Source organism: Mustelus asterias, unplaced genomic scaffold, assembly GCF_964213995.1.
Source record: "Mustelus asterias unplaced genomic scaffold, sMusAst1.hap1.1 HAP1_SCAFFOLD_196, whole genome shotgun sequence".
In the NCBI taxonomy this organism is placed as follows: Eukaryota; Metazoa; Chordata; class Chondrichthyes; order Carcharhiniformes; family Triakidae; genus Mustelus; species Mustelus asterias.
Window position 1 is genome coordinate 452942 of NW_027590189.1, and position 16164 is coordinate 469105.

Below are 16164 nucleotides of genomic sequence, written 5' to 3' on the forward strand. Positions count from 1 at the left end.
CACTAGTTTAATTCCTGCCGAAACACTCTAGCAAAACTCCCAGTCAGGATATTTGCTCCCTTCCAGTTAAGGTGTAACCCATCCTTTCTGTCAAGTTGCCATCCTGACTTGAAGACTTCCCAGTTATCTATGAATTTAAAACCCTCCCTCTTGCACCAGTCCTTTAGCCATGCGTTCAACTGTAGAATCTCCCTGTTCCTAGCCTTACTAGCACTAGGCACCGGGAGCAGTCCAGAGATTGCTACCCTGGAGGCCTTACTTTTTACCGAGCACCCATCTCCCTGAATTTCTCTCGTATGACCCCCCCCTGCTCTTCCTATCTCCATCATTTTCACCAATGTGTATAATTACGTCCGTTTGACTATCTTCCTTTTTAAATATGCTTCCTACCCTCTCGGAGACGTCCAGTACCCCGGCACCAGGGAGGCAGACTACCATCCTGGATTCTTGTTTGCTCCCACAGAACCGCCTGTCCGTGCCTCTAACCATTGCATCCCTGTGGTAAACCACTGTTATCTGTTATCTGTTGTGGTTAACCACTGTTAGTTCGTATCTATTATTACCTGTATTTGTGGCACATCCCTGTCGGCTCCACCCAAGACTCCTCCCCCTGTTCCGGGTATAAAGGCGATGGCTCCTCCCTCTAGCCTTTGGTACAGGCCAGATCTCCAATAGGGATGGCTCCAAGTTCTTGTGAATAAAAGCCGACTTGTCTTGCTTACAACTAGTCTTTTGCTTGATTGATGGTGCATCAATTTTATTCACAAGATTTTTAAAATGGAACAGATGTTAAAACCCGACAGACTGAATCTAGATCCTCAAACTGTAGGAGCGTCAAACACGTTTGATCACTGGCTGAAACGCTTTGAAGCCTACATCGCGCCTCCACTGTTGTCCGTACAGATGCCGACAAACTACGGGTGCTCCACAGCCGGGTAAGCAATGTAGTATATTCTATGATTTGGGAGGCAGAAAGTTACAAGGACGCTATCGAACTTTTAAAGGGCCAGTATAACAAACGGCCGAATGAAGTCTACGCGAGACATCTCCTAGCTACGCGCAGACAGCAGCCAGGAGAATCGGTTGACCAATTCCTGCGCGCGTTGCGGCTGCTTGCCCGGAACTGCAACTGCAAGACTGTGACTGCCACCCAACACACAGAGGACTGAATCAGGGGTGCCTTTGTCACGGGCATCGGGACGACCTATATGCAACAACGGCTACTGGAACAGGGTGCACTGGACTTAAAGAAAACGGTGGAACTGGCTGAATCCTTCGAGGTGACCTCCCAATATCTTGAGGCCTACTTACCTGACCACGTGGGCGCATCGTGGACACCGCAGCCGTCGCTACCACTGTACTCGGCAGGGCCACAAATTTACGCCGCACCATGTCTCACCGGTGATCTGACCACTGCAGCAGCCTCTGGAGGCCCGAAATGCTACTTCTGCGGCCTGGGTAAGCACCCCCGACAACGTTGCCCGGCGAGGGAGTCGTTCTGCTCCGTGTGTGGGAAGAAGAGACACTATGCTAAAGTCTGCCGTAAGTCCACCTCCAAATCCACGAGTGCCACGTGTGACCCGCGGGGGCCGCCATCTTGGATGACTCCGGCCGCGTGCGACCCGTGGCGGCCGCTATCTTGGATGACGTCATCGGCCGCCGGCAACCCGCGGGGGCCGCCATCTTGCATGACTTCGGCCGCGAGCGACCAGCAGGGGCCGCCATCTCCACCCTCATCAGCCCCCTATGGCTATCTGCAGGATTCAACGGTGGCATTGGTTACCCTGGCCCAGTCCAAGCCTCATCGATTCGCTAAGTCCATGATGGACATTGAGGTAAACGGGCACAGGGAGCATTGTTTGTTTGACAGTGGGAGTACGGAGAGCTTCATCCACCCTGATACAGTGCATCGATACACCCTTCCCGTGCGGTCCGTCAAGTAAACGATCTCCATGGCATCGCAGTCCCGCTCTGTAAATGTCCTCGGGTACTGTGTGGTGACCCTGAAGGTGCGGGGCACAGTATACGATAACTTCAGGATCCTCGTGCTGCCACATCTTTGCGCTGCTGTACTCCTGGGGCTAGATTTCATTACCCATCTGAAGAGTGTCCCTATACAGTTTAATGGGCCTTTTCCCCCGCTCTCCGTTTGCAATCAGCGGCGTCTAAATTGCCCACCACGCACCACCTGCAGTCTTTCGACCCTTAAAATCGCCCCTCCCTCCTTGTTTGCGAATCTCACTCCTGACTGCAAGCCCATCGCCACCAAGAGAAGGCAATATAGTGCTGGAGACGGGGCCTTTATCAGGTCCAAAGTCCAGTGGCTCCTCACGGGGGGGATCATCGAGGCCAGTACCAGCCACTGGAGAGCACAAGTGGTAGTCATTAAGACTGGGGAGAAACACAGAATGGTCATTGACTACAGTCAGACCATTCACCGATATACGCAGCTGGACGTGTACCCTCTCCCCCGCATGGTCAATCAGATTGCACAATATCGGGTGTTCTTCACTATTGACTTGAAGTCGGCGTACCACCAGCTCCCTATCCGCCCGGAGGACCGCCAATATACGGCGTTCGAGGCGGATGGTTGTCTTTACCACTTCCTTTGGGTCCCTTTTGGCATCACCAACGGGGTCTCGGTTTTCCAGTGCGAAATGGACCGAATGGTACACCAGAACGGACTGCGGGCCACCTTCCCGTACCTGGATAACGTCACCATCTGCGGCCATGACCAGCAGGACCACGATGCCAACCTCCACAGATTCCTGCACACGGCTAGCCTCCTTAACCTGACCTACAATAAGGAGAAGTGCGTGTTCCGTACACACCGCCTCGCCATCCTCGGGTACATAGTGGAGAATGGGGTCATCGGCCCCGATTCCGACCGTATGTGTCCCCTCCTGGAACTTCCCCTCCCTACTAGCCTCAAAGCACTGAGAAGATGCCTGGGTTTCTTCTCGTACTATGCACAGTGGGTCCCCAACTATGCGGATAAAGCCTGTCCGCTCATAAAATCCACCTCTTTTCCCCTGACGGCAGAGGCCCGTCTGGCCTTCGACCGCATCAAAGCTGATATTGCGAAGGCCATGATGCACGCTATAGACGAATCCATCCCGTTCCAAGTGGAGAGCGATGCGTCTGACTTCTCCCTAGCCACCACCCTTAACCAGGTGGGCAGACCCGTGGCCTTCTTTTCACGAACCCTCCAAGGCCCCGAAACCCGACAATCCTCTGTCGAAAAGGAGGCCCAAGCCATAGTGGAAGCTGTACGGCACTGGCATCACTATTTAGCTGGTAAACGGTTCACCCTACTCATGGACCAACGATCCGTTGCCTTCATGTTCAACAATACGCAGTGGGGCAAGATCAAGAACGACAAGATATTGCCGTGGAGGATTGAACTCTTCATCTACAATTACGATATCTTGTATCAGCCTGGGAAGCTCAATGAGCCACCTGACGCCCTGTCCTGTGGAACATGTGCCAGTGCACAGGTGGACCGGTTACAGGCTCTCCACAACGACCTCTGCCACCCGGGGGTCACCAGGTTTTTTCACTTCATTAGAGCCCGAAACCTGCCCTACTCCGTTGTGGATGTCAGGTCCATAACTCAGAATTGTCAGGTCTGCGCGGAATGCAAGCCGCGCTTCTACCGACCAGACAGGGCACAGCTCATAAAAGCCACCCGCCCCTTCGAACGCCTAAGCATTGACTTCAAAGGCCCCCTCCCCTCATCTGATCGCAACATATATTTCCTCAATGTCATTGACGAGTATTCACGTGTCCCCTTCACTATTCCCTGCCCAGATATGTCCTCGGCCACGGTCATCAGGGCTCTGTGCAGCCTCTTCACCCTGTTCGGTTTCCCTAGCTATATCCATAGCGACCGGGGATCCTCCTTCATGAGTGATGGACTGCGACGGTACCTGCTCTCCAAAGGTATAGCCACAAGTAGGACTACTAGCTACAACCCCCGGGGAAAAGGACAGGTTGAGAGAGAGAACGCAACAGTCTGGAAGACCGTTTTACTGGCGCTACTGTCTAAAGGCCTTCCAGTCACCCGCTGGCGAGAGGTCCTACCGGAGGCACTACACTCCATTTGGTCCCTCCTGTGCACGGCAACCAATGCCACTCCCCACGAACGGATGTACATGTTCCCCAGGAAGTCTTCCTCGGGGACTTCACTACCATCGTGTCTGGCATACCCGGGCCCTGTCCTGCTTCGGAAGCATGTCAGGACCCGTAAGTCTGACCCCCTGGTCAAAAGGGTTCAAATCCTCCACGCCAACCCCCAGTACGCCTATGTGGTGTACTCTGATGGGCGGGAGGACACGGTATTTATCCGTGACCTCGCACCCGCAGGTGACTCAGGGATGAATATGGACCCCAACCCCTCATCCCCAATCCCCAACTTTGTCCCTACCACGTCAGAACCACTATTCACTCCTCTCACCCCCTATTACAGCTCGCCTGAGCCCCAGGAGTCGTCACCACGCACTCAACGATCGGACGAGACTACGGATGACAACAACTTCCTGGTGCTTGAAACAACACCGCGAACTGAACCTACATTGGAACCGGCACTACGGCGATCGCAGTGGCAGAGCAAGCCTCCAGATAGACTGAACCTGTAAATATTGTTCATTCTGCCTCACCCCCGATGGACTCTTTTTTAAACAGGGGGTGAATGTGGTAAACCACTGTTATCTGTTATCTGTTGTGGTTAACCACTGTTAGTTAGTATCTATTATTACCTGTATTTGTGGTACATCCCTGTCGGCTCCGCCCAAGACTCTTCCCCCTGGTCCGGGTATAAAGGCGGTGGCTCCTCCCTCTAGCCTTTAGTACAGACCAGATCTCCGACAGGGATGGCTCCAAGTTCTTGTGAATAAAAGCCTATTTGTCTTGCTTACAACTAGTCTTTTGCTTGATTGATGGTGAATCAGCACCCACCACTATCGCTCTCCTAAACCCCTTCTTTCCCTTCCGGACCCCTGAGCCTGTCTCCGTGCAGGAGATCTGGTCCTCGTGGCTTACCCCTGGAAGGTCATCCCCCTCCATAGAATCCAAAAGAATATACCTATTTTGGAGGGGGACAACCACAGGGGATCCCTCCACAGACTGCTCACTCCCTTCCCTTATCCCATCTGTTGCCCATCCCTTTCTTTTATGGGAGACTGCCACTGGGGTACTTTCTGGCACATCACCCTTCTGACTATTACCCCTCCTAACTGTGACCCACGTGTCTTCCTTCCGAGACCCTGGTGTCACTACCTGACTATAACTTCTATCTATTAATCTCTCATGTTCCCTAATTAAACTGAGGTCATCGAGCCGCAGCTCCAGCTCCCTTCCACGATCCCTCAGGAGTTGCAGTTCCACACATCTGGCACAGATATGGACTTCCGGGAGGCAAGTCGTCTCCAGGAACTCCCACATCTCACACCGAATGCAGTACACTGGCCTCCCACTCATACGTGCCATTTCCTTTTTAGCTTTTGGAAGATCAAACAACAAGGAGGGGAACGGAAGAAAAACAAATAACCTTCCTCGCCTCCGCCGAAGCCCTGTGAGCAAAAACCCTTACAGCTCACACTCTGCTCCCTGCTCACTACGCTGTCCACTCCCGACACTGCCCGCTCAAAAGTGCGGCCTGCTTTTAAACCCTCCAAAAGCCTTCCCAGGCTTCTCCTGGGCCTACTTACGGTTTTGGAAAAAACCTCCGAATTTTAACACAAAAATCACTGAAAAATAAATAAAGAAATCAAATGCCGATAAATCAAACAAAGAACTGGCCTTACTCCCCTCCCCCCCGCCCACCCCCCCCCCCCCCCCCGCCAGAGAATGGTGTGGCCTCACTCACCCCCTCCCCCTCAGGCAACGATCTGGCCTCACTCATCCCTCCCCACCCCCCGACCCCCAGAGAATGGTCTGGCTTCCCTCCTTCCCCCGCCCCCGCCCTCCCCCCCCCCCGCCCCACCACTGATCTGAGTCAGAGAGCCGTTGGAAGCTCTGAACGCGCTCTTCAGCAGCTGGAGCGCCCGACTCAGACTATTATTTAGAAGGTTCATTACGACGCTGTTCCAGATTTGCAAACTCGGTGGTAAAGGGGGAAATGCTGATAAAGTTGGGCGGGCAGTTCGTTAATTCAATTTAAATGCGTGCAAATGCATTTAAATCGTCATTGCGCCTGTTTTGGGCGTGAAGCGGATCGCCGCCATTCCCGGGTTTCAGTAAAGTGGCCACCTGCACGGATGCGGGCGCGGATCGCGTTAATGGCCTCACACCCGACTTTATCATGTTTTCACGCCCGAAAATGTTACACACACAGATATACACACAGTGTGACACCCACACACAGATGGACACACAGTGTGACACCCACACACAGATATACACGCAGTGACACATACCGTGTGTTACACACACAGATATACACACAGTGACACACACACACAGATAGAGACGCAGTGACACACACAGATATATACATAGTGACACACATACAGATATATACACAGTGACACATAGATATACACACAGTGACACACACAGACAGAGACACAGTGACACAAAAGATATACACAAGTGTGACACACACACAGAGGTATACACACAGTGTGACATACACACACACAGATATACGCAGTGTCATGCACACATATACACACACACAGATATATACATAGTGTTACACACACACAGATAGAAACACAGTGTGATATACACGCACAGATCTACATGCAGTGACACATACACAGTGCGACACATACACATAGATATACACACAGTGTTACACACACAGATATACACACAGTGTGACACCCACACACAGATGGACACACAGTGTGACACCCACACACAGATATACACGCAGTGACACATACCGTGTGACACACACACACACAGATATACACACAGTGTCACACACACAGATATACACACACAGATATACACACAGTGTGACACTCACACACAGATAGACACACAGTGTGACACACAGATATACACACAGTGAGAGACACACAGAGATATACACAGTGTGCCACACACATAGATACACACAATGTGACACACACAGATATACACTCAGTGTCACACATATAGGTATACATGGTGTGACACATATGCAGATATACAGTGTGACACACGCACACAGATATATACAGAGTGTCACACACACAGATATACACAGACACAGATATACATAGACACAGTGTAACACCCACACACAGATAGACACACACTGCGACACACAGATATACACACAGTGTCACACATATAGGTATGCATGGTGTGACACATATGCAGATATACACAGTGTGACTCATGCACACAGATATACACAGACGCAGATATACACACAGTGTGACACCCACACACAGATAGACACACATTGTGAAACACAAATATATACATAGTATGACACACGCACACAGATGTACACATAGTGACACACACAGTTATACAGACAGTGTGCCACACACACACACACAAAGACGTACACACAGTTAGCAGGGAATGAGAGGAAGGGTGAGATAAGGGAGTGAGAGAGAGAGAGAGAGCAGTTGAGAGAGAGAGAGAAAGAGAGGGTGTTTGAGAGAGAGAGAGTGATTGAGAGACTGATTGAGAGAGAGAGCAGTGAATGAGACAGCTGGATGTGAAGGAGAGTGAAGTACGGAGAGTGTACGCTGAATGAGAGTGATTAAGAGGGAAAGAGAGAGGGAGAGGGAGCGGAAGAGAGGCAGCACGATGGCACAGTGGTTAGCACTGCTGCCTCACAGAACCAGGGACACAGGTTCGAATCCCGGCTTGGGTCACTGTCTGTGTGGAGTTTGCACGTTCTCCCCGTGTCTGCGTGGGTTTCCTCTGAATGTTCCGGTTTCCTCCCACAGTCCGAAAGACGTGCTGGTCAGGTGCATTGGCCATGCTAAATTCTCCCTCAGTGTACCCGAACAGATGCCGGAGTGTGGTGACTAGGGGATTTTCACAGGGCCATAGAGGTTTACAACATGGAAACAGGCTATTCGGCCCAACTAGTCCATGCCGCCCCTTTTTTTAAACCCCCAAGTTAGTCCCAATTGCCTACGTTTCACCCATATCCTTCTGTACCCATCTTACCCATGTAACTGTCTAAACGCTTTTTAAAAGACCAAATTGAACCCGCCTCTACTACCACCTCTGGCAGCTTGTTCCAGACACTCACCACCCTCTGTGTGAAAAAATTGCCCCTCTGGACACTTTTGTATCTCTCCCCTCTCACCTTAAACCTATGTCCTCTAATTTTAGACTCCCCTACCTTTGGGAAAAGATATTGACTATCTGGCTGATCTGTGCCCCTCATTATTTTATAGACCTCTATAAGATCAACCCTCAGCCTCCTACGCTCCAAAGAAAAATGTCCCAGTCTATCCAGCCTCTCCTTATAACTCAATCCATCAACTTCATTGCAGTGTTAATGTAAGCTGTCTTGTGACACTAATAAATACTTTTACTTTTACAGATTGACACACAGTGGGATCTACATTACACACACATTTCTGTTACACCTACACCCACACACACACACACACATGCACACACACACGTGAGTGTCTCTCGCTGTGAATTCCCTGAATCTGCAGCTCCTAACTCAGCGCATTCCCAGCCGGAGAATATTTCTCACAGTGAGGTGAGGAACTGCATCGAGCCCGGCTCGGGGAGGGGGGAAGGGGGAGGGGCAAACAGTCCAGAGATTCCTCCGAGTCAGCCTGAGCCAAGACTCTGCACTTCGGCCAAGGATTCAACACCCAGCTGCTACCAGTCAGCCTGCCGTCAGTGCCGTGTTTATTGGCCCGTAACTCCCCCCACCACCCTACCCCCAAGCTGGCCTCATCAATTCCATCGCCAAGCGGGGGAGGGGGCCACCTGGAATCATAGAATCCCTAGACCACGCCCACCAGTGACTTTCTCCCCTTACTATTCCTTATCTCCACCCACAACGATTCCACATTCTGCTCCTTGGAGCCTATATCATCTCTCACTACCGCCCTGATGTTATCTTTAATTAACAGAGCTATCCCACCTCCTTTTCCTTCCTGTCTATCCTTCCGAAATGTCTGATACCCCTGGATATTCAGTTCCCAGTCCTGGTCACCCTGCAACCACGTTTCTGTAATGGCCACTAGATCATACCCATTTGTACTGATTTGTGCCATCAACTCATTCACTTTGTTTCGAATGTGGCTGCTCAGTTTCTCATCCCCATTCTCTCGCCTTTTCCCGGAAACTTTGATCCCCTTACAAATCAAAAACATATCTACTCAATGGCCTGACCTCCACATCCTTCTGTGGCAATGAATTCCATCGATTCACCACCCACTGGCTGAAGAAATTCCTCCTCATCTCTACTTTAAAGGATCGTCCCTTTACTCTGAGGCTGTGCCCTTGGATCCTCGTCTCTCTGACCTACACGGAAATATCTCCCCCAGCACCGCACTTTTTCCAAAGTCTTGGTATGCTCTGGACTTCGGTGTACCCGGGATTTGAACAGAGAATTCCAGGAATGATGCCCGCAGGTTTAGCATCATTTTACGATGTAAGTAGGAAACGTAACAAGGACTTTCTACAGAGCACCAATTCGGATTCCTGGGCAGCATTTGTGCCTTGGTATGTGTTGGAGTAAACCCTGAATCGACTCAACAGCCAAATGCGAACTTGCATTAAACAACATTTGTCAGCAGAGGGCGCCAATCTCGAGCCCGGTTTTGGAGTGGGGAGGGATGTTGGGGGGAGGGGCGGTGCTACAATCTCACGTGACATTATCACTGGAGCCTGTATGGATGGTAGGCTGCTGAGGTCACAATAGACTCCACTTCCCCTCCCCACAATCACACCCACACAGACAAACTGACTCACACTCACTCACACACTGCAATCAACGGAGCAGAGTCTGGGTTCCCGCTCTCTTTCTCACTCTCTGACTCCTCCATTCTCATTCACTGAAATAAATTCACTCAGACATGTTTCTGATCATTCTGGCGGCGCTCTTGCACAGTAAGTACCGGATAACGTTCATCAAACCACGGAAACATATTTATACACAAAGATGCCAATTTAATTAACCATCAAAAATACCCATGTGAGGTGTAGATGGGAGGTTCCACAAACTATAAATTTACATGAACTCTTGATATTTAATTCCTCTACCTTTACAGGTGGACTGTGCGCAGATCCAGTAACTCAGTCACCGGTGACAATAACAGCATCAGAAGGGGAATCGGTGCAGTTGGATTGTAACTATACAGACAAGGGTATGAGCTACATGCAATGGTATCAGCAGAAACCGGCACAGCCACCGAGATGGATTATTACCAATGCATTAGTAGTGGAGGAAAATGAAGTTTCAGAACGATATCTGGCGGCTACTGACAAGTCCACACAGAGCGGCTCCCTCAATATAAGCGCCCTCAGTTTGGAGGACGGGGCGGTCTATTACTGTGCAGTGAGGCACAGCATTAGATTACAGCTAAAACCCCGTACAAAAACCTCAGCGCGTATTTACAACTCCATGAAGATGTTTTGATCACGTGTTCACGAAGGCGGCGATTCTATTTACCGGACAATTTGACCTTGTTCAAATCATCATAGAAGCACTTTGGTAAATCTCGAGACTAAACCCCATGCCGCGATTTATATAGTAAGCAGATACCAGGAGTATCGAGCTATCAGTTGAAGGATGCGCTCAGAAGTGGAGGCAATAGAGCAGAAAATTACCGGCTGTTCATCCAGAATTGTTAACTCAGATGAGCCCACGGACACAGACTCCTCGGCATTCGTTCCTATAACTAAATTCAGAATGGATCAAAGTCTGCTGAGTTCATAACAAATGAAATGCACAATAACCGCCACATAGACTCACTTAGCAACACGACTATTATTATAAATCCGGGACAGAGACTCACCTCGCAGCACGAAGATAGTCTATTCCCGCAGCTGACATTGGTGTATTGTGTGGTGGTGAACTGCCTTCTTGTGGTCCCTGATGTGCAGGTACACACACTGTGCTGTTAGTGAGGGAGTTCCAGTGATTTGGCACAGTGACCGTGAAGGAACAACGATATATTTCCATGTAGGGATGTAGAATAACTTGGAAGGGAACCTCGAGGTTGTGGTGTTCCCATGTGCCCGCTGCCCTTCTTCTCCTAGATGGCAGTGCTCGTGTGTTTGGATTGTGCTGCCTAAAAAAAAAACCTTGGGGAGTTGCTGCAGTGTATCTTGCAGATGGTGCACACGGCTGTCACTGTTCGTCTGTGGTGGCAGGAATGAATGTTCATGGAATGGGTAGCAATCAAGCGGGCTGATTTGTCCTGTATCGTGCCGAGCCTCTAGAGTGTGGTTGTAGCTACACTCATCCAAGCAAGTAGAGGGTATTCCATCTCACTCCTGACTCGTACCTTGTAGATGGTGGACAGGCTTTGGGGAGTCAGGAGGTGAGTTACTCGCCGCAGGATTCCTAACCTTTGATCAGCTCTTTTAGCCAGTGTATTTATATTCCTCGGTCCAGTTCAGTTTTCTGTCAACTCCCAGGATGTTGATGGGGTGGGGGTTTAATGTCTGTTAAGTCCCATCATACGTGTATCCATATACAGATGGGTACACATAAGATGGTTGCCTGGCACACAAACAGTCACCTGGGAAAGAGACATTAAACTCAAATCGGTTCTATAGCGTCGTCCCTCTATTCTGGGGTTGTGTGCCGTGTAAATCCTTTCAGTATTCCTGATGGCAGGTGATGGGAACGGAACAGATGCCTGGTCAACAATACTGCAGAGGTCAATGGCAATCCGCTGGAATAATTTGAAATAAACAGTCACAGAATGATAAGGACATTCATGGTCACCAATGCCCTCTTAGGGCATGGTAACTGGAAGAGCAGGAGGTGGATGGCACAAGAGGCCTAGAGAGTGGACTCTATAAATCATTGCATTCCAATGCCTCTGGGCAGACTGGGCAACAATGTTTGCACAACGTTTCTCATCAATAAACAAATCTACTTAAAAATAACGGCGTCCACAGTTCCTTATTTGTTAACCAACAAAACCACAATCCTACACTAGAAGTTGATGCATGTACTTTACATTGTGATTATATTAATCCGTCAAGCCTGCTTCGACAGCACCTTGCGAACCCGGAATCTCTTCCATCTAGAAGGATAAGAGGAACAGCTGCATGAGAACACCCCTTCAAGCCGCACACCATCCTCATTTTGAACCATATCATAGAATCATAGAATCGCTACAGTGCAGAAAGAGGCCAGTTGGCCCATCGAGTCTGCACCGACCACAATCGCATCAAAGCCCAACCCCATTTCCCTGCTAATTTTACCCTCTAATCAACAAAGAACAAAGAACAATACAGCACAGGAACAGGCCCTTCGGCCCTCCAAGCCCGCGCCGCTCCCCGGTCCAGGATTGAATCCTGAATCCAGGATCCCCGCCCAATTTTCCAGCCTATCTACATACCAATATCCTATCCACCGAGCTGTCCCTCACAGCTACGATGCTTTGTTCATCACAACCTATTAACTCACCCCCACCCCCCCCATTCCAGACCATGTGATCTCCAGGGAGAGGCGAAAACCCAGAGTGAAAACCCCAGGGCCAATATGGGGAAAAAAAATCTGGGAAATTCCTCTCCGACCCCCTGAGGCGATCGAAACGAGTCCAGGAGATCACACTGGCCCTGATCGGAAAATGCTTCCCAACCCTAGTCATTTCCACTTCCACGAACACCATCTGAATTCCGTGCCCCCGAGACAGGTTCCCAACTATCCGCAGTCTCGCTCTGTACTGGCACCAGCAAGATGATCATAGAATGAAGCCCTGAAACTAGAAACAAGGAACAATTAGCCCGCGCCGCTCCCTGGTCCAAACTAGACCACTCTTTTGTATCCCTCCATTCCCACTCCGTTCATATAGCTGTCTAGATAAGTCTTAAACGTTCCCAGTGTGTCCGCCTCCACCACCTTGCCCGGCAACACATTCCAGGCCCCCACGACCCTCTGTGTAAAATATGTCCTTCTGATATCTGTGTTAAACCTCCCCCCCTTCACCTTGAACCTATGACCCCTCGTGAACGTCACCACCGACCCGGGGAAAAGCTTCCCACCGTTCACCCTATCTATGCCTTTCATAATTTTATACACCTCTATTAAGTCTCCCCTCATCCTCTGTCTTTCCAAGGAGAACAACCCCAGTTTCCCCAATCTCTCCTCATAACCAAGCCCCTCCATACCAGGCAGCATCCTGGTAAACCTCCTCTGTACTCTCTCCAAAGCCTCCACGTCCTTCTGGTAGTGTGGCGACCAGAATTGGACGCAGTATTCCAAATGCGGCCGAACCAACGTTCTATACATCTGCAACATCAGACCCCAACTCTTATACTCTATGCCCCGTCCTATAAAGGCAAGCATGCCATATGCCTTATTCACCACCTTCTCCACCTGTGACGTCACCTTCAAAGATCTGTGGACTTGCACACCCAGGTCCCTCTGCATCTCTACACCCTTTATGGTTCTTCCATTTATCGTGTAGCTCCTCCCTACATTATTCCCACCAAAATGCATCACTTCGCATTTATCAGGATTGAACTCCATCTGCCATTTCCCTGCCCAAATTTCCAGCCTATCTATATCCTTCTGTAGCCTCTGACAATGTTCCTCACTATCTGCAAGTCCTGCCAGTTTTGTGTCGTCCGCAAACTTACTGATCACCCCAGTTACTCCTTCTTCCAGATCATTTATATAAATCACAAACAGCAGAGGTCCCAATACAGAGCCCTGCGGTACACCACTAGTCACAGGCCTCCAGCCGGAAAAAGACCCTTCCACTACCACCCTCTGTCTTCTATGACCAAGCCAGTTCTCCACCCATCTAGCCACCTCCCCCTTTATCCCATGGGATCCAACCTTTTTCACTAGCCTACCATGAGGGACTTTGTCAAACGCTTTACTAAAGTCCATATGGACAACATCCACGGCCCTTCCTTCGTCAACCATTTTGGTCACTTCTTCAAAAAACACCACCAGGTTAGTGAGGCATGACCTCCCTCTCACAAAACCATGCTGACTATCGTTAATGAGTTTATTCCTTTCTAAATGCGCATACATCCTATCTCTAAGAATCTTCTCCAACAACTTCCCCACCACGGACGTCAAGCTCACCGGCCTATAATTACCCGGGTTATCCTTCCTACCCTTCTTAAATAACGGGACCACATTGGCTATCCTCCAATCCTCTGGGACCTCACCTGTGTCCAGTGACGAGACAAAGATTTGCGTCAGAGGCCCAACGATTTCACCTCTCGTCTCCCTGAGCAGCCTTGGATAGATTCCATCAGGCCCTGGGGATTTGTCAGTCTTTATATTCTCTAACAAACCTAACACTTCCTCCTTTGTAATGGAGATTTTCTCCAACGGTTCAACACTCCCCTCAGAGACACTCCCATTCAACACATCCCTCTCCTTTGTGAATACCGACGCAAAGTATTCATTTAGGATCTCCCCTACTTCTTTGGGCTCCAAGCATAAGTCCCCACTTTTGTTCCTGAGAGGTCCAATTTTTTCCCTAACAACTCTTTTGTTCCTAACGTATGAATAAAATGCCTTGGGATTCTCCTTAATCCTGTCTGCCAAGAACATTTCGTGACCCCTTTTTGCTCTTCTAATTCCCCGTTTGAGTACTTTCCTACTTTCATTGTACTCCTCCAGAGCTCCCTCCGTTTTTAGCTGCTTGGACCTAACATACGCCTCTCTTTTCTTTTTGACCAGTCCCTCAATTTCCCTGGTTATCCACGGTTCTGTAATCCTACCCTTCCTATCCTTCTTTTTTACAGGCACATGCTTGTCCTGTAGCCCTAACAACCGTTCCTTAAAAGACTGCCACATACCAGATGTGGATTTACCCTCAAACAGCCTCTCCCAATCAAGAGCTGCCAATTTCTGCCTGATCCCAGTAAAGTTAGCCTTCCCCCAATCCAACACCTTACCCTTGGGACACCACTCATCCTTTTCCATCACTATCCTAAAGCTAACAGAATTGTGGTCACTATTTGCCACATGTTCCCCAACCAAAACTTTGAAGACCTGACCGGGCTCATTCCCCAGTACCAGGTCCAGTATAGCCCCCTCTCTAGTCGGGCTGTCTACATATTGTTCCAACGAACCCTCCTGTACACATTTTACAAATTCCTCCCCATCCAGAGTCCCTGCCCTCAGCGATTTCCAGTCTATACCAGGGAAATTGAAGTCTCCCACTACAACAACCCTATATTTCCTGCACCTATCCAGTATCTCCTGACATATCCATTCTTCCACTTCCCTTGGGCTGTTGGGGGGCCTGTAGTACACCCCCAACATAGTGACTGCGCCTTTCCTGTTTCTAAGCTCCACCCAGAGTGACTCGTTACATGACTCCTCTGAATTGTCCTCCCTCTGCACCGCTGTAATATGCTCTCCAACTAATACCGCTACTCCCCCACCTCTTTTGGCCCCTCCTCTGTCTCGCCAAAAACACTTGTACCCTGGAATATTCAGCTGCCAGTCCTGTCCCTCTTTCAACCAAGTCTCTGTCACCGCAACCACATCCAAATTCCTCGTGCGCATTAAGGCCCCAAGTTCGTCTGTCTTACCTGCTACGCTCCTTGCATTGAAGTATAAGCACTCCAGATCTCCAGGCTCAGTGAGGTCGTCCTCCCCCAGAGTGCTCTTCTTCTTTGCCATCCTTGTCCCAGCCCCAAGCTCGTCCCCAGCTACCACACTTATAGACCTAATAGTTTGATCCCCACCCCCCTGCCATACTAGTTTAAACCCCCCCGAACTGCACTAGCAAAGCTCCCAGCCAGGATATTTGTGCCCTTCCAACTTAGTTGTGAACCCTCCCTCTTGTACAGGTGCCATCCTCTCCTGAAAACCTCCCATTGATCTATGAAAATGAAGCCCTCCCTCCTGGACCAGTCCTTTAGCCAGGCATTCGTTTGTATCAACTCCCTATTCTTAGCCTCACTGGCACGAGGCATTGGGAGCAGCCCAGAGATGGCCACCCTAGTGACCCTACTTTTTAACCTATTTCCCAACTCCCTGAATTGCTCTCTTAGGACCCCCCTACTCTTCCTATCTACGTC